This window comes from Panthera tigris, chromosome B2, assembly GCF_018350195.1.
Source record: "Panthera tigris isolate Pti1 chromosome B2, P.tigris_Pti1_mat1.1, whole genome shotgun sequence".
In the NCBI taxonomy this organism is placed as follows: Eukaryota; Metazoa; Chordata; class Mammalia; order Carnivora; family Felidae; genus Panthera; species Panthera tigris.
Genome location: NC_056664.1, coordinates 140720413 through 140743178, shown reverse-complemented (window position 1 = coordinate 140743178; position 22766 = coordinate 140720413). Strand labels below are relative to the sequence as shown.

The window sequence follows — 22766 nt, the reverse complement described above, 5'->3', positions numbered from 1 at the left end:
ACGTGAAATCTACCTGCTTAACTTTTTACAGGTACGATACTGTTAAGTACAATGTTGTGCAACAGCCCTCTAGAACTCATTCATCCTGCAAAACTGAAACTTTATACATTGAACAGCAACTCCCCATTCCCTTCTCCCCCCAGCCCCTGGCGACCACCATTCCGCTCTCTGCTTCTGGAAGTTCAACTATTTTTAGATTCTTCATGTAAGCGGCATCAGGTGGGATCTATCCTTCGGTGACCTGCTTGTTTCACTTAGCATAATGCCCCCCAATTTCATCCGTGTTGCCGCATATGGCAGGGTCTCCTCCTTTTTTATGGCTGAGTAATATTCCATTGTATCTACCATATTTTCTTTTTTATTCATTTATCTATCGATGGACACTCAGGTTGTTTCTACATCTTAGCTTTTGTGAGCAGTGCTGCAATGAATGTGAGAGTTGTATCAAGGGAAATGAGGTCACCCAATACCCACCTACAAAGCCTCCTTCGGTGCCAAGCCATGTGCTGGACCAGGATATGACACAACAGAGCTTCTAAAATTTTTTCAAAAGCATGAAAATTATCCTAAATTAGCGGCAGACTCTTCATGTAGGAGGACCTCAAGACTCAGACCGCTCCACCTCTGACAGGGGCTGGGTGCTCCAATGGGTGGCTTCCAAGAGTGGTTAACTGCTAATTCTGGAAGCTGTGACAATGGCAATACACACAATGGCTGGATGGAAAGTGCTAGAACTGTCCTGCCTGGCATCGTCTTTACAGGGTGGAAGAGAGGATCACTGAGTGCCTGGCAGAGTATCTGCTTGTCCCACCCACCACTGTCCCTTTCTGTTCCTCTGCCTCCGTTCCTCTTATCCATCTCCAGCAGCAGGGAGGTGTCTATCTGTGGCCAGTATCCCCCTGCCCTTCGCTTAGACCTTGGACAGGCACTGCCATTGGTACTCACATGCCCAGCCACAAAAGATTCGCTCACATTTTTTCTTTCATATCCAGAAGGAAGATGTGTCTGTAAGGGTGGGGATGGGGGCTTCTAACTTGAAGACCCTAACCCAAAATATTGCTGCTGTGATAGAAATACATAGGAACTAGGAGGCACGACTAGGAAGCATGATTTTTGTATCAATCCAAATGTCTTCCCCTTTAGGAATTACATGGGCAACAGGGCTTGGGCTGGTAATGACCTGCTCATACAAGTTTGGGAAATCAAAGTTCCAAAATCTACAGTGATCTGCCTGATCCCTGTGTCTTGCTACACAGCTGTATCCTGATGTCCCTTTGAAAGCTATTTTTATTAACAGTTATTATTCAATAAGGAGGAACAGAACATCAAACGTATTCACAGAGGCACAGGAGACTCTGTCCACAGGTGGACTGCCTTTCAAAGGCATCTCTCCCCATAGGGACTCCTTTTCCCCTTGAACCATTCGAGGTTAGGAGCCTGGAACTCCTGTCACAGTTTAATGAGGTTCAATGAGATAACATTTATGGTGGTGGCCACCTGGGAGTTTCCCAGGCTCCTGGAATGTGTGTGTTACTTCAGACTCCAAAAACGAAAGCACCCAGCCATGACATCAGATTCTCCACTACAAAATGCATGTGCATTTTCACCAGCTCTGACTTTGCTTCTTCCTAAGCCGGTCACTGTGGCTAGCAGTCAGGAAAAGGAGCCTTCTTGAACACATGCACATTGTATTCATTGTCCAAACAGGAAAAAATAGATACAGGAATTATTTGCTTACCTCCTGCTGTTACCAACCTCTGCTAAGGAGAAACATAACTGACCAGAAGACCGTGGTCAGAAGGCACTCAGCAAGCACTCCACGCCTCTGTGTGCACATTTCCCACTCCCCTGTGCAACCCTCCCTCACTCATTTCCCCGAATACATCTCCACGCACAGGCAATGGGATGTCTACACACGGGCCCAGGTGAGTCATGTTATTTTCTGCCTCCATATAACTCAAGTGTACAAGTAAGAACCGGCACTCTTGATTCCAATGGATCCAGAACTCTTTGATTCTAGACTTCTAGGAAGCTCTTCTATAGAAGGATTCCTGCATGGGGTGGGAAACTGGAATCAGTGACGTCTAAGTAACCCCTTTCCAATTTGGAGAGTTGATTATTTTATTCCTCAGCAGGAAGTTTCTCCAAAACGCCTCGTCATAGGAATTCGAGAGTTGCTATGTGGGTATCAACAGGGATCTCTGGGGAAGTAGACACAGGAAGACATCCCAGTTTCATGGGAACTCATCAACTCGGAGGAAGGAAGTGGGGGCTTCAGCCATTCACTGGGCCCCTTCCCCAACCACCCCCGTGCCCTGTTAAGGAACACAAGCCACCCCCCACCAGGTTCTTCAGGCTTACTCATTCAGGAGACTCCAATCCTCAGGGTCTCTCCAGCTGCCTCTGTTCAGCTCCCCCGGAAACCCCAACCCTTCCCACGGCAGCGTTCATTAGCGAGAGGCACCTAGACATAGGAAAACTTGATCCCACTTCACTGTCACAGAAATGGTAGGTGTCTTGTTCTTCTGCAACGCATACAGCTTCTCCAACAAAGTTTCCAAACTTCCAGCCCCCACCGCAGAAGCAAGGAACTCACCCCCCTCCTAACATCTGGGGAAATCATAAAGGCTAACAGGGAAGGGGACACAGGGAGAAGCCAAGGAGAGACTGACTGACTCTGTTTGTAAGGCTTGGTGCCACCATCCAACAGTGATCTGGAGTGCCATCGTTTAAAAACAGCAGGAGCTGTAGGACACATTTTATACATTCTAATGAATGTCCACAATCTGTTTTCCAGAAAGTTCTTTCATGGATGCCTTCCAGAAAGTTCTTTCATGGACGTTCTTCAAAATATACCTTTTTCCTACATATCTCTAGGTTTATATATGGATCAACACTACTCTGATAAAGAGTTCAGAATAGTGGTCCCTGTCCTTTTCAAAGATAGAAACTATTTTTTAATGTTAAAAAATTATGTGCATCCCCCTATGGTAGTGGTTCTATTTTATACCTTTTGATTATTGAGATAATACTAATCATAGAAGGTTATAATTAATTCAGTTATGCTTTTTTTTTTAATGTTTTTATTTATTTTGAGAAAGACTGAGAAAGCGTGAGTGGAGGAGGGGCAGAGAGAGAGAGAGGGAGAGAGAGAATCCCAAACAGGCTCCACACTGTCAGGGCAGAGCCCAACACAAGGCTCCACCTCACCAACCTCGAGATCATGACCTGAGCTGAAATCAAGAGTCGGATCCTTAATCGACTGAGCCACCCAGGTGGCTCAAATTCGTTTATGCTTTTAAGTTGAATTTGTTTGATTAGTCACAACAGGATCTACATGCACTTGAAAAAATGTAACATATACATTTATACAACCATATACATAAGGTATACCACTTATTATTTACAGACAATACTTGATTCTTGACCCCTTGCTATAACCCTGCTGCCCTCAGCCTCCCTATAGACTGGGAGCCTCTGTGGTCTATATACTTTTGTGAATTCTGAAAAACATAATTTTACTAGGTGATCCCAAAGGAATTTTGAATTGACATTGGCAAGAGGGAAAAAAAGCAAAATCATTTACTATTAATTTTTTTCCTTTCATAACACCCTTATATTCCTATTATCGTATCAAGCAATGTAGCAGATATCAACAGAATAGATTTTGTACCATTTTATGTCGTCCAAACATCAACAAACATTAAATAAGAGAAGATCCTAACGAATCACAACACTCTCTGCTCCTAGGGACTATTAGAGTCTAATTAAAACCCACAAGATCGATGCTACGCCAAATGAAAAAAATCACCATGGGAACTATGAAGAGGAAAAAAGACTTTTGTTCGCAATCACATAAAATTACCCAGAATAATACTCCCTCCCCACCCCCAACAAAAACACTACTCTAGGCTTAAACACAACTAAACATCAATAACCTGACTCTCATATATACTGACTGCACGAAGAGAAAGAAACAGCCCCAAGTGCATGAAGTGGGGGGTGGGCAAACACACGGCTGTTTATGCATTCTCTCTGCAAAGCCAGTGTAAGCACAGGTACTCACCACTGTTTTTATGAGTTGGTTTCTTTGGTCTTTGTTTTAATTTTGGAGCAAAGACAATCCTAGGCCCACACCTATAAGCTTAGCATGGCAGTTGAGGCTTCTTCCCTGGGGGGCCCTCTCTCAATGTTGCATCTGGTTGGGAGGGAGCAGGAGGGGCCATGCTGTGGCCACTGGATGGGACACCTCTCAGGACAAGAACACAGAGTGTATGTGGAATCTGCAGGTCAGATCTCAAAGAGATCTCACGGCCAAGGGCAATTCACTTCCAGGCATAACCTCTGACATGAATATCACCTATTAGCAATTGACAGAAAACTCACAATTGTATCATTTCAGGTTTCTGAAGAAAGCAAAGAACATAGCATCTAAAGGCTTGTAATGATTCCAGAGAATACTGTGGTATCTTTACTTAATTTCCATGTATTCTTACTCAAGGCAAAGGCAAGAGGGAGAACAGTGTGGGTGTTATTGTCCATTTTAAAACATGATAGAATTCTTGCCCGTTTTAACATATGATAGAATTCCCCTCTAGAATTCTTTGAGCAAACTGCCAACTTCATACTCCAGTTACAGAAATTACCATTCCCAAATGACCTCAAGCAACCCAATCCACAAAACAGATTTTTATGACACCAAAGAATATTCCTGAGCTCCAGGAATGGCTCTGGACTCTGTTTGTTGTGGGCAAACAAATGAAACCCTGGGGCCCAACACCGAGTCGTGATGAACACCTCGCTGCTGAGTCCTGACCTGTGGCGACTCAGGCACCAAAGAAGTGTCTGCGACAGCTCAGTCTTTTTACCAGCATGTACAACAGATGAGTAATGGTAACCTTGTTTCACAGTAATTTATTTAAAAAAATTTTTTTTGAAGTTTAATTACTTTGAGAGACAGAGCAAGCAGGGGAGGGGCCGAGAGAGAGAGAGAGAGAGAGAGAGAGAGAATCCCAAGCAGGCTCCACACTGTCAGCTCAGAGCTCGATGTGAGGCTCGAACTCACTAACCATGAGATCATGACCTGAGCCCAAACCAAGAGTTGGACACTTAACTGAAGGCGACACCCAAGCACCTCTTGTTTCACGGTAATTTAAAGCACAGGTGGACAGAAGCAAAATGGTCGCAAAATGGTCAGGTGAACTGTCCGAATAATTGTACAACTCATCTGAAACCTCTTCCTTCCTTGGCAAATTTCCCTGCTTAAAAAGAAAGTGATTAAAAGAGTAGCCTGACGTTGGTCAATGCCTTCGTCTATACACCTACACACACCTGTACTCTGGTGAGTTGAATTGCCAAGGGGAGGGATGACAGCACTTTGCCTTTAATTCTTGACAGTTTTAAAAGTGCTCTCGATCACATCATGGCATGCCTGGAAGAGCTGGGCGCTCCACTGGGCAGCTGTGGTCCTTCCCTCTTTGCAAAGTCCAAGTTTCCACGGCGTGGGGGACCGACGCACGGGGCCCCGACTCAGGAGGGCCCAGGCTGGTGGCCCCGGGGCCACTACCCCACTGGCGCTCTTGCAACTGCGGGACAAGCAAAGAAAGGATCACCTGGGCTACCAACTGCAAAATTGGCACCTGCCTTAAAGCAAACCAACTGAAAACATCAAGAGATTTTTAGGCCCTTGAGACTGATTATAAAATTGAAAGGCTCATAGGCCAGACGTGCTTTTAGAAGGATCTTTGCTGAGCCCTGACCCAGCCCCGCCATTGGGAATTGGGGGCCAGGAGCCTGCGCAGCGTCCCAGGGGAGCAAGAGAAGCCAGCAGCCGGGCTCCCCCGCAGGCAGGGGGGCATGTGTTTGCACAACAGCGGCACTCTGCAAACATCGAGGGAGTCTAACAAAACCAGAAACCGTACCGGTGCCAAAAAAGCAAAACTCCCATTTCCTCTGTTCCCTCCCTTGTGCCGTGCCGGCAGCTAATTCTCCTCTGTCCCCCCACAAGTCAGATTAAGAGGGTGTGGCGGCACATGGCAGCTATCAAAGGATGTCACTTGACTCTGAGATAAGTGCCAGGGGAGCGAGGCTCTCTGACTCCCCATCTAAAACTAACTGCTTTATCTGAGGGGTTTGCACTGTGTTCCACTGTCACTTTCTTCCTAACAAGAGCCGCTTGTCTCCCCAGCTGACTGTAAGAAAGATTCCTTTCTATTCCTCACGAAGAAAATGACAACAGTCCCTGCGTGGCCCAAGTCCTGCAGAAAGGGCTGGACCACGGGTCAGGAAGCTGGGAGCTCTTTCCAGCCCCGCAGCTCGGCCCTGCCGACCTCACCGCAACTCCAGGAGCCAGAGGACAAAACCAAACAAAACAGGAGCCAGCAACACCCGGGCCGGTCTCCCCAAAGCCTGGTGGGGATCTCACATATGATTTACCTGCTGCATTTGGGAGGAGGGAGGAACGAAGGAGCACCGCTCTGCGGGAACCTTCCTCTCCAGCGTGGCCTTGGCCCTTGGAGGGCAGCAGGCTTTCCTCCCTGGCTTTCGTCTTGTTTTGTTCCAGAGCTCTTCTCCCCAGGGACCCGGCCAACCATCACTCAGCTGGCTCTAGGCACCGGTGGCACACTTCCATGCCCCGGTAGACGGTGCACGTTCAGGAAGATCCAGACTACCTGTATCAAGAGGCCCCTGCAAACCCTGCCGTCCTCCTGCATCCTGCCATGCACACTGGGAAATGCTTCGAGCACTTGGGAAGGAAATGATACTGCAGTAAATGGCTAGCTCAATTGACTTCTAATGGCTCACTGCTGCCTTCCAAAGTGGTCCGGCAGCACCTCCCAAGAAACATTAGGCCACAGGCGTGCAGCTGGAAAACGGCATGGCCAGAGCTCTTCACTGGCAATAAATAAGACCGTTAAAATGGGTGCCACCTGAACTGAGGCCTGTTCTCAGCCCGAGGTACCCAACAGCATCGTGCCGAGGGGCTGTCAAAGGCACTCACGCAGGGATGCTTCTGGTCCCACTGAAATCAATCTTGGGCTTACACTGCGGCCTAGGGGGTATTTAGACATGATGTCAGTGACAAATACAGCATTAACCAAAGAGAGCACTGGGTTGGCCTGCAGGTGCAATCAAGTACTCCTTCCTGAATATGGAGAAAGCCATCAACACTTTCGGAGGCTTTTTAATGTGCAGGGGAAAAAATGGGAGCATTTATCTCTATTTGCTTTTAATTTTGTGAGTTCATTTTTAAAGATGCATTAGAAGCATTTTTAAAGTCAGTAATGTTGTGTTGCGCTTTTCCTCTTTCTTTTATGGATAAACACATTTCACAGCCAGGATCTTCTGGAATTAAAGAGTGTGATCCATTACCATAAAGTATTTAGAGAGATGACAGAGAGTTACTCTTTGATATCAGAAGAAAAGTGCACTCACAAGTAGCAAAGATTGAGGACATGGCTGGAAAAATAGGTACACAATGCTTAAAGAATGTCTGCTGCATTATCTTTTAACCTTATTTCTTTGTCCTTTCACCTTTTGGGTGGCTGAGATGCAGAGATGATGGCTGGAGCTAGCGTAGCCATCTTGGACTACGAGGTAACCTTGGAAATGTCGACCAGCTACAGCTAGCACCAAAAAGTCTGTGGTCTTGAGGACAGTGCCACACCAGTCCTATAATAAACATGTTTTGTATAAGCAAAGGATATTTTTCCTATTGCTCACGAAGAAACCTCAACCTAAGATATACACCCTGTACCTAAAGCCCTTGAAATAAGCATAAGGTCTGGAACAACAGCTGCCAACTAATAAGCAGGGCTATTTTCAGAGTCAGACTTTGTCAAAAGGAATGCATTTCCCACCAGAAATAAGTAGATGTGTGGAGTCATCCTCGGTCTAAAACAAAACAAAAGAAAACACAAAAAAAGCAATGGCCTTAGAATGAATGAAATCTAATACAAGTTTAGGTGGACCAGCCAGTTACCCAGTGGTCTTTGAGGGAAAGATGCTATACCTCGAGCACCTCATTAAATACCTACTGAAGGAATAAAGCTGAAGTTAAGAAAGTTCAATAAACACCTATGAATAAATGAATTTAAAGTCCAGGATAGCTGGTCAATCTAAACCCAAGGTCCAATTATTAGAGGATCCTTTTTAGTATAGAACAAAGTAACAAAATATGAAACTCTCAGTTGTGTCAAGTTGTGTAAAAATGTGCCTAAGTGTGGGCACCTGGGTGGCTCAGTCGGTCGAGCCTCCGACTTCAGCTCAGGTCACGATCTCACAGTTTGTGGGTTCAAGCCCTGCGTCGGGCTCTGTGCTGACAGCTCAGAGCCTGGAGCCTGCTTTGGATTCTGTGTCTCCCTCTCTCTCTGCTCCTCCCGCATTCATGCTCTGTCTCTCTCTCTCTCCTTCAAAAATAAATAAAAACATTAAAAAAAAAATGTGCCTAAGAATGAAGTCCCTTTGATGGTTCCAGTTCCAGTTTCACTGTAGAGAGGTATGGAAGAACAGAAAAGGCAACAGTTCATGGGAATTTAAAGCTTTAGTCTGTGGGATCTGAGAAGAGTGAGTTTAAGATTGTCAGGGTTTCAATGTATTGATACCCTGCCATTCAGATTTCATAAAGCTTCAAAACAAAAGGTCAACACACAGAATGTCTCTTGAATCTAAAGAACAGAGGCAAAAAGTAGAGATCCCTCTGGAATTCCTGTCTGAAGAAAATGCCCCTAAGAACCTGGAGGAATGAAGATCCATAACACCCACTGTCATCCTAGATAAATCCAGCTCAGAAGAGAAGTTTTGTAGGACAGGAGATTTCTATCATGTAAAAACAAACAAACAAACAAATAAAAAACCTAAATATAACAGGTAGTGGGGGAGGGATGGGAAAACAAGAATACTGTATTGATTTCCCTCCTCCAGAGGATCAACCACAGTTTCTTTATTAAATAGAACACTTCTGGGGCGCCTGGATGGCTTAGTCAGTTAAGTGTCCAACTTCGGCTCAGGTCATGATCTCATGGTTCGCGTCGGGCTCTGTGCTGACAGCTCGGAACCTGGAGTCTGCTTCGGATTCTGTGTCTCCCTCTCTCTGCCCCTCCCCTGCTCACACTCTGTCTCTGTCTCTCTCTCTCTCTCAAAAAAATAAGTGAAAAGAACACTTCCCGTGTCTTAGTGACCTTTATGAGATTTGCCAAACATCTTTTTTTTTAAATTTAGGCTATAAAATCTAAGCCCAGATTTCCTTGACAATACAGAAAATTTAGGTATCATAAGGTCTATCAAAGGCAAAGGCTGAAATTATAGATTTGAGCAGAACATGGGGCCTACCATATTTTAAAATTAGAATAAGGCTCTAAATATTTTTTAAAAATCCATAACTGTGGGGTACCCAGGTGGCTCAGTCAGTTAAGCAGCTGACTGGCTCATGTAGAGCGATTCGTGAGTTCGAGCCTCACGACGGGCACTGTGCTGACAGCTCAGAGCCTGGAGCCTGCTTCAGATTGTGTGTCTCCCTCTCTCTCTGCCCCTCCCCGACTCACACACTCTCTCTAAAATAAATATAACAGTTTTTTAAAAAAATTAAAGGAGCACCTGGGTGGCTCAATCAGTTAAGCATCTGACCTCAGCTCAGGTCATGAACTCGGGGTTCGTGAGTTCGAGCCCTGCATCGGGTTCTGTGCTGACAGCTCAGAGCCTGGAGCCTGCTTCAGATTCTGTGTCTCCCTCTCTCTCTGCCCCTTCCCTGCTCATGGTCTTTCTCTCTCTCTCTATAAAAAATAAATAAAAAAAATTAAAACTAAAATAAATAAAAAATAAAAATCCATAATTGTGTTAGACAATTATGCATACACAACACACACACACACACACACACACACACACACACACACACTGCTCCCCATCCCCCACCAAAAAAATCCTACCTGAGTGATTTACTGTGTGGAGAGAGAGGGGTATAAACAAAGGTGATACATTTCAGGCTGTGATGGGTAAGCCAGTGTCTCCCAAAGGGTGACTCAGAAAGCAGGTGTTTTAAGTGGTTCATGGACAAACTGAAGTCCTTTCAAGTGAGTCCATTTGTAGAAAAATACTAAGTACATTAGGAAGTTAGTAATACAGGTGGTAGGCGTTTTGGAAATGCCAGTAAAACGTAAGTCAGAGACTGGAAATTTGTCTAGTCCAAGGTCAGGTTTGGGCAGAGGGAGGGGCTGGCAGGGCACCGTGACCTCAGCCTCAGAACTTACTGACTGATGTCAGTGCTGCACTGAGTCAGGCCATCCCACCTTTCTGGAGCACTCCCCAGAGCTCGCAGGACCCAAGACCGTCGGCCTCCACAGTCCTGGGGACCCCATCCACCCCTCAAAACCCCGGTAGGCACTTTCTGTTCTCTTGCTGGCTTTTTTGTTTCCCCTCAAAAGTATATGCCATCTTCAATAATTATTGTTCAAGAAACAAGGCTTCCGGAAAATAATCCAAGTACAAGGTTTGTGTTTTAATTTCTATGAAACGCTTTTACCCTTAAAAAATGGAGTTTGTTTTATCTAAACCAAATGTTTTCTTAAATTATTTTTTAATATGAAATTTATTGTCAAATTGGTTTCCATACAACACCCAGCGCTCATCCCAACAGGTGCCCTCCTCAATATTTATCATCTACTTTCCCCTCCCCCCCACCCCCCCATCAACCCTCAGTTTGTTCTCAGTTCTTAAGAGCTCTTATGGTTTGGCTCCCTCCCTCTCTAACCTCTTTTTTTTTTTCCTTCCTCTTCCCCATGGTCTTCTGTTAAGTTTCTCAGGATCCACGTAAGAGTGAAAACATATGGTATCTTTCTCTGCATGACTTATTTCACTTAGCATAATACTCTCCAGTTCCATCCATGTTGCTACAAAAGGTCATATCTCATTCTTTCTCATTGCCACGTAGTATTCCATTGTGTATATAAGGCACAATTTCTTTATCCATTCATCAGTTGATGGACATTCAGGCTCTTTCCATAATTTGGCTATCGTTGAAAGTGCTGCTATAAACATTGGGGTACAAGTGCCCTATGCATCAGCACGCCTGTATCCCTTGGGTAAATTCCTAGCAGTGCTATTGCTGGGTCATAGGGTAGATCTATTTTTAATTTTTTGAGGAACCTTCACACTGTTTTCCAGAGTGGCTGCACCAGTTTGCATTCCCACCAACAGTGCAGGAGGGCTCCCATTTCTCCACATTCTCTGTGGCATCTATAGTCTCCTAATTTGTTCATTTTAGCCACTCTGACCGGCGTGAGGTGGTATCTCAGTGTGGTTTTGATGTGTCTTTCCCTGATGAGGGGTGATGTTGAGCATCTTTTCATGTGCCTGTTGGCCATCTGGATGTCTTCTTTAGAGAAGTGTCTATTCATGTTTTCTGCCCATTTCTTCACTGGATTGCTTGTTTTTCGGGTGTGGAGTTTGGTTAGCTCTTTATAGATTTTGGATACTAGCCCTTTGTCCGATATGTCATTTGCAAATATCTTTTCCCATTCCGTTGGTTACCTTTTACTTTTGTTGATTGTCTCCTTTGCAGTGCAGAAGCTTATTATCTTAATGAGATCCCGATAGTTCATTTTTGCTTCTAATTCCCTTGCCTTTGGGGATGTGTCAATAAGAAATTGCCGCGGCTGAGGTCAGAGAGATCTTTTCCTGCTTTCTCCTCTAGGGTTTTGATGGTTTCCTGTCTCACATTCAGGTCCTTCATCCATTTTGAGTTTATTTTTGTGAATGGTGTAAGAAAGTGGTCTAGTTTCATCCTTCTGCACGTTGCTGTCCAGTTCTCCCAGCACCATTTGTTAAAGAGACTGTCTTTTTTCCATTGGATGTTCTTTCCTGCTTTGTCAAAGATGAGTTGGCCATACGTTTGTGGGTCTAGTTCTGGGGTTTCTATTCTATTGCATTGGTCTATGTGTCTGTTTTTGTGCCAATACCATGCTGTCTTGATGATTACAGCTTTGTAGTAGAGGCTAAAGTCTGGGCCGTGATGCCTCCCACTTTTACTGTAGTCCAGCAGCAGAACCTATTACTTCATCATCCCATGTATTCACTTATTAGCAAATGCTTATTGAATGAATACATATTTATTAAATAAATGTGTGTTGAATAGAGGGCCTACTATGTGCCAGGCACTGGGCCATGAACTGAGGACACACTGTCCTTGTGGAGCTCATAGTCCAAGTGACGGTACGACTCTGCTCTGATTGCTAATGAGCAGGTATACACTTCACCTTTCTCTGTCCCAGACAATGGGTGACATGGAAAATGCACAAGGTCATTCTTCTTCCGCTTGCCACTTCTCCAAATATCTCAAAACTTGTTATTATTTCTGATATCGATTTGTGCTAAATTTATCAAAGGAAGATGCAGCAAGGATTAGCATTTGTAAGCTCTGATGGAGGTCAAGGTCACGGCAAAGGTTAATTGGTTTCTTTGGAAATCATAAGCATGGTGGAGGCACTCCACGCTCCCATCTCAACCTTCCCACCCCTACAGGGCTCAGATCTCACCCGTCAGGAAGGACACAACCAGCCTCTGCAAACGTGCACAAACACAAGACCAGAGTTTTGACATCAAAACCTCTCCCACAGTGAACGATAATTATTACTCAAAAACATGAACGTGTTTCTGCTTGTAGAGATCCATAATATTGTAAGAAGTTAAAATCAGGGTAAAATGCTGAACATGGATACACCTGGAGAAAATCTGACTTGGGAATCAACGCGTTAATATTTATGGGAAGCACAAGCTGCCTTCTACTGTATTGCCATTTGCACACCTGTGTTAGCTGACTTGGGTCCAGTTTACAGATTCGAGGAGGGGTGTTAAAATCCAGTTGTCGCTCAGAGCCTGGAGTCTGTTTCAGATTCTGTGCCTCTCTCTCTCTCTCTCTGACCCTCCCCCGTTCATGCTCTGTCTCTCTCTGTCTCAAAAATAAATAAACATTAAAAAAAATTAAAAAAAAGAATAATTTAAAATCCAATTGTCAAAAGGCGTAAGTAGATTGGCAGTGAAGATACGACTTTTTCAGAAATGGGTTTGACTTTTTGTTTATCTCTTAAAGTAATAATAATATTACTTTTATTATTATTATTATTATTATTATTATTATTAAAAATAATAAAATTGATCCATTCAAGGGCTGGTTAGTTCCACGCTCTTCCGTTTGCAAAGAAAATATTCTACACAAAAGTGAGAGAAGAATATAAGTATTCAGGAATTCCTAAGTTCATAAAACAATTTGGTGATGTCACTTTCTATTGTTCTTAATTCAGTGTATTTCATGGACTTGGAACTATTCCCCTTCAAATGCATTTCTTTGCTAATGTTTATAAATATTTACCAAAGTTGTTACCATGTGCCTTAAAGGCACCATCAGATAAGGCTCACGATCTATTATGGAAAAATCTGCAAGTTAGTTTGGCTTGAGAAATACCATAAATGGGTGATTTCCTTAATCCTACGTCGCTAGTCCCCAGCAAGGGCCTCTGATCAGACAGAAAGCAGAGGTAAAGGCTGTGCTAAGAATCATCATCCTCATGAATTCTCATGCTATACCAGATATCGCTAAGTGTTTTCCATGTAAGATCATATTTGGCCCAAACAATGTTATGAGGGATATCCAATCATTACCCCCACTTCAGAGATTAAGAAAACGAGGGCCCAGAGAGTAAATCTGCTCAAGATCACATAGTTAGAAAGTGGAAAAGCTGAAATTCAAACCACCCATGTCTGACATCAAAGCCCATCACTGTACAGGCGGGAGATTTCAAAGCAGTGGTTTGCCTGAGGTTCCTAAGTCTCTGAGTGAATTTTCCCGTCGATAATAAGTCAGAGGGAATTATGGCATCGTCTGATTCCACTTGGAGAGTAAACCCTAATTCACGTGCTCTGAGGACTAAAAGAGTAAAAGCAGAAACAATTAAAAGTGGGCCCAAAGCGAGCAAAAGAAGGTAGGCACAAAAGACTACAAATGGCAAGATTCCATTTATATGAAAGACGAGAAAAGGCCCAACTATCTGGACGGCAGATCTGTGGCCGCCAGGAGAAGGCACCAACATCAAAAGGGGCACAGAAGATCTTAGAAATTCCTTATTATGACTGTGGAGCTGTTTTCATGACTGAACACATGTGTGTAACTCATCCAGCTGTACGCTTAAAAGAGGTGAATTTTATGTTATGCAAATTAAACCTCAAAAAATCTGATTATTTTAAGGTGGACTTTAAAGGAAATTGAATAGGGGCACCTGGGTGTTTCCGTCTATTAGGTGTCTGACTTCGGCTCAGGTCATGATCTCGTGGTTTGTGGTTTTAAGCCCCACATCGGGCTCTGCACTGACAGTGCGGAGCCTGCTTGGGGTTCTGTCTCTCTCCCTCTCTCTCTGCTCCTGCCCCATTTGTGCTCCCTCTCTCAACATAAATAAATACACTTTGAAAAAAATCATCTTTCAAATCAAAGCCACACTGAGATACCACCTCATGTCGGCCAGAGTGGCTAAAATTAAAAACTCAGGAAACAACAGATGCTGGCGAGTATATGGAGAAACGGGAATCCTCCTGAACTGTTGGTGGGAATGCAAACTGGTACAGCCACTCTGGAAAACAGTATGGAGGTTCCTCAAAAAATTAAAAATAGATCTACCCTATGACCCAGCAATAGCACTGCTAGGAATTTACTCAAGGGATACAGGAGTGCTGATGCATAGGGGCACTTGTACCCCCAATGTTTATCGCAGCACTTTCAACAAGAGCCAAAGTATGGAAAGAGCCTAAATGTCCATCAACTGACACATGGAAAAAGAAGATGTGGTTTATGTACACAATGGAATACTACATGGCAATGTGAAAAAAATGAAATCACGCCGTTTGTAGCAACGTGGATGGAACTGGAGGTATTATGCTAAGTGAAATCAGTCAGTCAGAGAAGGACAGGTATCATATTTTCACTCATATGTGGATCTTGAGAAACTGAACAGAAGACCATGGGGGAGGGGGAGGGGAAAAAATAGTTACAAACAGCGAGGGAGGGAGGCAAACCACAAGAGACTATTAAATACAGAGAACTAAAAATGGATGGGGGGGTGAGGGGAGGGGAAAATAGGTGATGGGCATTGAGGAGGGCACTTGTTGGGATGAGCACTGGGTGTTGTATGTAAGCCAATGTGACAATAAATTATATTCAAATAAATAAATAAATAAATAAATAAATAAATAAATAAAACAGGAAAAAAAAAAAAAAAAGAATCCCATACCTAACGGCTCAGCTGGCAAGGGTGCTTAATCTCCCCAAGGGGACTCTCACGTTAATGATCAATTTTCCTCACTGCTGGGATTTAAAAGAAAAAAATTGCTTCCATTTATATAATGCTGTTGAAGTTATTCTATGCACATCATTTTACAGATTTATATTAAAATATGTATTTAAAAACGTTAAAAAAAGAAAAAATCATCTTAAAAAATAAAGGAAATTGAATAATACTCATATAATATACAATGTATACTCTCTATGCCTTTCTAACCTAACTTTCCAAACAACCTGTATTTGGTGGGAAACTTGTATTTGAAAAAACTAAAATCTCTCTTGCTTCCCATTTCTCTACAAACCTCATCTCACCCCACAGGAAATTTACCTTGCTCTGACAAATGTTTGTGATGATCTATGATAAGATCCTGGGTGCCTAGGGGGTACGTGGGGGGTGGGGGGGGTGCCTGGGGGGCACCAGGTGTGTATAGAAGCCTGCACTGAAGGTCAGTGACTTCCACTCTTGTCTTGGCTCTACTGAATCACAACTGTGTGGCCTTGGGGAAAACACTAAACTTCTCTAAGCCTAATTTTCTCTTTCCTAAAATTGGACTAAGAGTGTCTGCCTTGAAGAATTTATGAGAATTAAAATGGCTACACTTTCATTTTTATTATTTTAAAATGCCAAAAAGTGGGGAGCCTGCGTGGCGCAGCCAGTGAAGTGGCCAACTCTTGATTTTGACTCAAGTCATGACCTCACGGTTCATGGGTTCAAACCCCGCATTGGGTGCTCTGCATTCACAGCATGGAGCCTCCTTCGGATCCTCTGTCCCCTCTCTGCCTATCTCTCAAAAATAAATAAATGTTAAAAAAAAAATTTTTTAATGCCAAAAAGGTCTCATTTTTAAAAATAGGGAAAATACTATTTTCAAGAAACAATCATCTACGCTACAACAGCACTTCTGGTTAAGAGCCACACAATCTGAAGTTTTATTAAAGTTTCTTATTTGTCCTCTCTTTGTTCCAAGCAGAATGTTTGGGTAGGGACCTCATGCATTTTTCACTGTGCCTGGCCACATACTCTGCACACTTAATAACGATTTCTGGGTAATTAACAACAGAAGGGAAGAATCACTAAATGCAAGTGGAGGTGAATGCAATAGCATTTGTTGACATAAACTGAACATTGAGCAAAATTATTTTTTGTGAATATTTATGAGGTTGTATATTCAACTTTAGTCATTTAATAGCTATAGCGGCTTTTGTCCACTCTCACACACATTAGAGGCAGGAAAAATATTCATTTCATACAGGGATAAACTTCATGGTGGAGCGAAGTTTCACTCAGCAATGATTCCAAATACCTCCCATCCTTTACTCAAAGTCAGACTTACACATCACAGTTACAAATAAATAAAATAAAAGTATATTTTGGGGCACCTGGATAGCTCAGTCGGTTACGCGTCCGACTTCGGCTCAGGTCATGATCTCGAGGTCTGTGAGTTCGAGCCCCACGTTGGGCTCTGTGCTGACAGCTCGGAACCTGGAGCCTGCTTCGGATTCTGTGCCTCCCTCTCTCTCTATTCCTCCCCTGCTCATGCTCTGTGCCTCTCTCTCTCAAAAGTAAACATTTAAAAAATTTTTTTTAAATATGAGTATTTTTTAAATACTGCTGACAAAAACTTACAGTTTCACTGGGAAGAAAAGGCCCAACGTTTGTGGCATGTAGGGTAAGGGTATAAGAGGGCCACTCACCCTACACCTCAATATGTAAACAGCATAAATCAAGGGAAAAACTTAAATGACCTGGGTATATCCCCCTTCCTTGTTTTTTTAAGAGTTTATTTTGGGGAGGGTAGATGGGTGGCTCCGTCGGTTAAGCATCCAACTTCAGCTCAGGTCATGATCTTGTGGTTCATGAGTTTGAGCCCCACATCGAGCTCTGTGCTGACAGCTCAGAGCCTGGAGCCTGCTTCAGATTGTGTCTCCCCCTCTCTCTCTGCCCCTCCCCTGCTCATGCTCTGTCTCTGTCTCTCTGTCTCAAAAATAAATAAGCATTAAAAAAATTTTTTTTCAAGATTTTATTTCTAAGCAATCTCTATACCCAACATGGGGCTCGAAATCACAACCCTGAGATCAAGAGTGGCCTGCTCCACCCACTGAGCCAGCCGGGCGCCCTATCCCCCTTCCTTGACAAATGTACTCCATAAAGAGCCAAAAGCCAAGTTCTGTTTAGGATTCTTAGACTTCCTAGCATTTTGCACCCTCAGACCTGGCCTTCCTCGCCTTCCTTTGCATCCTGCCTCAGTTCCCTATCCCTTGCGTGGGGACAGCCTAGCCTGCAGCCTGAGACCTGTTCATGACACCCCCACCACCTTCCCCAACAGGCATCGCAGCCCGCCTCTCAGTCCTGGGATGCACAGCCCCACAAACATGGGGAAGAGCCTGCACAGCCTCTCTAAGTGGGCTTCAGGTCATTCGGACAAGGAATTCTGGGTCCCAGGCACCCAGAGCAAGCTCTACAAGAAGGAGGCGGTATGTCCATTTGGCCCCATGGGGAGACAAAGCAACAGAAATGGCCTGTAAGGGCCTGAACAAGGCCCCATAGAACCCAGAACAGAGGACTCTCTTGCCCACACTGGAGACTAAACGGACAATTAAAACCTTCAGATAAAGTGGTATTACATTCAGACAACATATATTTATAAATGCGCATATCGATGTGTGTGTATACGTATAAATACACACACATATATACGTATACGTACATACACAAATACATCAGCGTATAATTCTTATGTAGCAAGTTACTAATTACGTGACACAGACCATATGTCAAGGAGTTAGAAAAGGAAGTGATACAGACCAACTGAAGGGTCAGGGAAAACTTTTAGGATGGGGTGGGAACCGAGCTGGGTTTTAGGAATGGTGGATATGGCTGAATGGAGAAGGCTTGAAGGGGGCTGAGGGTAATAATGTGTGCACGAGGTAATAAGAGATGACTTTCAGGAGATGCTATCTAGATGAGAGAATATCTAGATACAGGGAAGGACCGAGCTAGACGCCAAGTGTCCCCAGCATAATAAATGTCACCAAATACAAATCCGATTGCAGGAAGTAAAAGGGAAGTATGGGCACTTCAAATTGTTTGGGGAAAGGTTATAAACAGAGAAGTATGAGCAAATTAAAATAACATGGAATTGCTACAACCTGCAATTGCCCCAGTGCACTCCACACCACTGAGTGAGCCACTCCTCTGGGGTGACGCTGTGCGCAGAGATGGAGCTTGTGAAAGGGTGCTGGCCCCAGAGATGGCTTTGTGCTGGGGCGAGTGGGGTGCAAAGAACAGTAACTTTGACATCTTGGTTCTACAACTATTCAACTCTTGGCATTTGGAAGCATTTAGTTTTACACCCTAACACCCCACCTCCACACCACCCTTCTCTCTCTCAGGCTTTTTCCAAAATAAAACCATCTTGCCTCAGTTTTGTTTTGTTTTGTTTTTGCGTCTAAATATAGTTTAAAAAAAAACAACAACAGTATTGAATGGAATGAAAAAAGTGGAAGGGGGAGGTTTCACTTTCAGACAAGACTTTAACAGACTTCCCAAATAATTTCTATAGAACATTAGCCTTAAAAGAACTTCTCCCTGGTCCCACACTTTGGTGGCCCACCTACCATCCCAAGATGGTGGAGGAGGTTTGTGACTCACCATGAAGAGACGCTGGGCCAACGCGAGGCACTGTGCCCCCAGCATTCTAGCACTGGCCTCTCTAACCCAAGCCTGAAAGCATCCTCCGTTGTTTTAAAAATAGACACTGTTTTGGCCAGACAACCACATGAAATAGAGATTTAACAGGAAGAAGACAGGGGCAGGGCAAATGAACCAAGGTTCCATCTATTTCTAGCCCAACTTGGTTTTGTTTATTTTTAATAAACTAGGATGGCCCTGGTCTAATCAAAAATGCTGCAAGAAGCTGGCAGAAGAGAGGCAAAATTAACTCCTAGAATCCTTCTGTCCCTTTGGGTAATACTGATTTATCTCCAGTAATTTGGAGCTATTATTTTCAATGGTTTTACATATATACAAACTATGTGTATAAACTGTGTGGGGCAAGAGGGAGGGCAATGCTAAAACCTCTCACTAGGAGTCACTGGGAATGTCCCTTTGACCCTTGCCCCAGCCCCCTCCCCTGTCAGCAGGCTCAGAGTTGCTGCCCCCAACTCTGGCTTCTACAGGGACTTTCCCCACTGTGGTCCTTGTTTCCTCCGTGTTGAACCCAACTTCTGGCCACGTGTTCATTTCAGATGTTGCCTTGGTCATTGATCCTCCTGCCTAACCCTTTTCTGACCACAGCCTCTCCTCCACCTGCTTTGGTCTCATCCTTGATCAGTTGACCAGATCCTGAAGAGCCCTCTTCCCAGCTCTCAATGGGAAAGTGATGGCCTGAGAAGGACTTTTTACCAAAGGCCGCCTACAAGATGCTGTCTGCAACTGAGGCGGAAAAATCCTTGCTGAGTTTCCTACATTTAGAAAGGAAACAAAATATGTCGTCCTACTGGAGGCTTATCTCAGGGCTTCTTCCATTCCCAGAACCCCTTGACCAACAGTTGTTTCCAGGTATACACAGGCAAATATCGAATGCCATTACAAAAGGCACAACTTGAAACATTACACCCTGGGATTCTGCAGTTAGGTGTGCTTTGCTCACCAATGGTAGGTTTCACTGTGGATGTGTGGACTGCCCATAATAATATTTGGAAGTGTGGAATTTGGAGCCAGACAGACTAAAATTAAAACTTCCACTCTGCCACTTATTAACCATTTGACTTTGGACAAGCGCCTTGACCTCCTGGTCCTCATTTTCTTTACTCCTGAAATATAAAGCTCATGAGATCATTGAGGGGGATAAATGAAATATCATGTAAAGACTTCGCACAAAGCTTCACACAAAGAAGACCTTTTATTTATAAATGTTGGCTGACTGTGAACAATGATTAAATAATAATATTCATTCATTCATCCAGTACTTACAATACGTCAGGCACTGTTCTAAAAGCTTTCCCTATATTAATACATTTAATCTCAAATATAACCCCAAAAGGCAGATATCTCCAGTTTATAGAGGAGGAAAACAGAGGCCCAGAGAGGTCAGGGCACTACCCAAAGTCACACAGCTAGTAAGAGGCAGAACTGGGATTCCAATGCTAGCAGTCTGACCAGAGTGTTATCAGTAGGGGCCATAAATGAACTCTGAGGACTGGAGCAGAGTGGAGGTGGTGGGGTTAGGGACAGGATCCCCTGGGTGCTGCCACCATGCTCCCCCTTTGCTCTGGCAGGGGCCCCTACCCTGAGTAACCTGTGGACAAACTTACCTAAGTTGGCTTCAACCAAGTGACAGACGAAATGACTACCTCACTTTTGCCCAATGATGTTCTTTAATCAAGTTCTGGACAAATCTTAGAATTGCTGCTTTAAATAAAGGGGGAGGACACCTGGGTAGCTCAGTTGGTTAAGCATCTGACTTTGGCTCAGGTTATGGTCTCACAGTTTGTGAGTTCAAGCCCCGTGTCGGGCTCTGTGCTGACAGCTCAGAGCCCGGAGCCTGCTTCAGATTCTGTATCTCCCTCTCTCTCTGCCCCTCCCCCAGCTCACACTCTGTCTCTCTCTCTCTCTTTCAAAAGTAAATAAAAATTAAATTTAAAAAAAAAGGAGGCCCCTTGGTCCTCTATAAAAAAAAAAGAATAGAAGAGAAAAGAAAAGAAAAGAAAAGAAAAGAAAAGAAAAGAAAAGAAAAGAAAAGAAAAGAAAAAAGAAAAACCCACCAGGAGCGTTGCCCATGGCAGAGGATACCTCCAGGAGCGCTCCTGCTGTGTGAGAGGTGGAAAGAGTGGAGGAGGTGATTCTTCAGGAGGCATCTGACCAGGGCTTCGGGTTGGGTGACCAGCTGCCCCTGCAGGACAGCACAGGCATATTGTTCGGCGCCCACCAGGGATGCTTTCTGCTTCAGGAAAAGAGAGTCCTGGGCAAAACGCCGGGGAAATGATGTATGGCAAACATTTTATTTTTCTCTTTGGTTAACGGAAATAATATTTACTCTGCCACCAACAGGCACACGCAGAGAACGAGGCTTGGAAGCCAGTGAGGAGTTTTGCAAGCCAGGGGAAAGGAGGCTCCTGTCTGCCGTTACTGATCCACTTCTCTTCTAGCAACTCATTCTTTAATAGCAGTCATAGCTCCAGGCTCAGTGGTGAACATCACACGCGGAAGTTTCCAGAGAACTTTCCGAATATTATGTACTAACAGAGCACAGCTTCTGCTATCGTGAGCCTGGATAATAAGGATCATTACATCGATCTGACAGGTAATAAAGCTGAAGCACCATGAGGATAAAAGATGTGTGTCATGAGGAAGCGACAGGTGTTGGCGAGGATGCGGAGAAGGGGGAACTCTCGCACGGTGTTGGTGGGAATGCAAACTGGTGCAGCCACTGTGGAGAACAGTATGGAGGTTCCCCAGAAAGTGAAAAATAGAAGTATCCAGTAATCACACGACTGGTATTTACCCCCAAAATACAAAAACACTAATTCAAAGGGATACATGCACCCCGATATTTACTGCAGCATTATTTACAATAGCCAAGATATGGAAGAACCCCAAGTGTCCACTGACTGATGAATGGATAAAGAAGATGTGGTATATAAACACAGTGGAGCATTATTCAGCCACAAAAAAAGAATGAATTCTTGCCATTCCCAACAACATGGATAGAAAGTATAATCCTAAGAGAAATAAGCCAGAGAAAGACAAATACCATATGATCTCATTCAATGTATGTGGAATTTAAGAAACAAAACAAAGGAAAAAAGAAGAGAGAGAGAGACAAACCAAGAAATAGACTCTTAACCATAGAAAATACATTGATGGTTACTAGAGGGTGGTGGAGGGGGGAGGGAATGGGGGAGATAGGGAATGGGGATTAAAGAGTACATTTACATGATGGGGAAAAAAATAAAACGATAAAAGAATAAATTTTAAAAAGTTCAATACCAAAAAATAAAATAAAAATTTGTATCATGAGTTAACTGTAATGCTAATGTTAAACTTTAAAATACCCCGTACAGGGCGCCTGGGTGGCTCAGTTGGTTGAGCGTCCAACTCTTGATTTCAGCTCAGGTTGTGATCCCAGGTCTTGGAATCAAGCCCTGCATCAGGCTCCATGCTAAGCATGGGGCTTGCTTAAGATTCTCTCTCTCCCTCTCTCTCTCCCTCTCTCTCTCTCTCAGAAAAAAACAAAAAATAGTACTTGGACCTGTACTAACTCTTTTTATAAACTTTGTCTTCTTACATTATTCAACTTGAGAGCAAAGACATTTATACTGACACAGAATACTTTTCCTAAGGTATCCTGAGTAATAAAACCGTGATCTAAGAAATAAACAGGTTCAAATGTAACATATATTGGAAGATTCCCAATAAAGTTTGCTGCACAATTTCTCTTTC

At 43.7% G+C, this 22766-nt stretch overlaps 1 protein-coding gene across 3 annotated transcripts in view; it reads right to left on the bottom strand.

Annotated features, from left to right (window-relative positions):
• The window catches only part of LOC102972920 (palmitoyltransferase ZDHHC14), a 532612-nt gene that overhangs the window by 446763 nt on the left and 63083 nt on the right, over positions 1–22766 (bottom strand). The gene's annotated exons all lie outside the window — the stretch shown is intronic.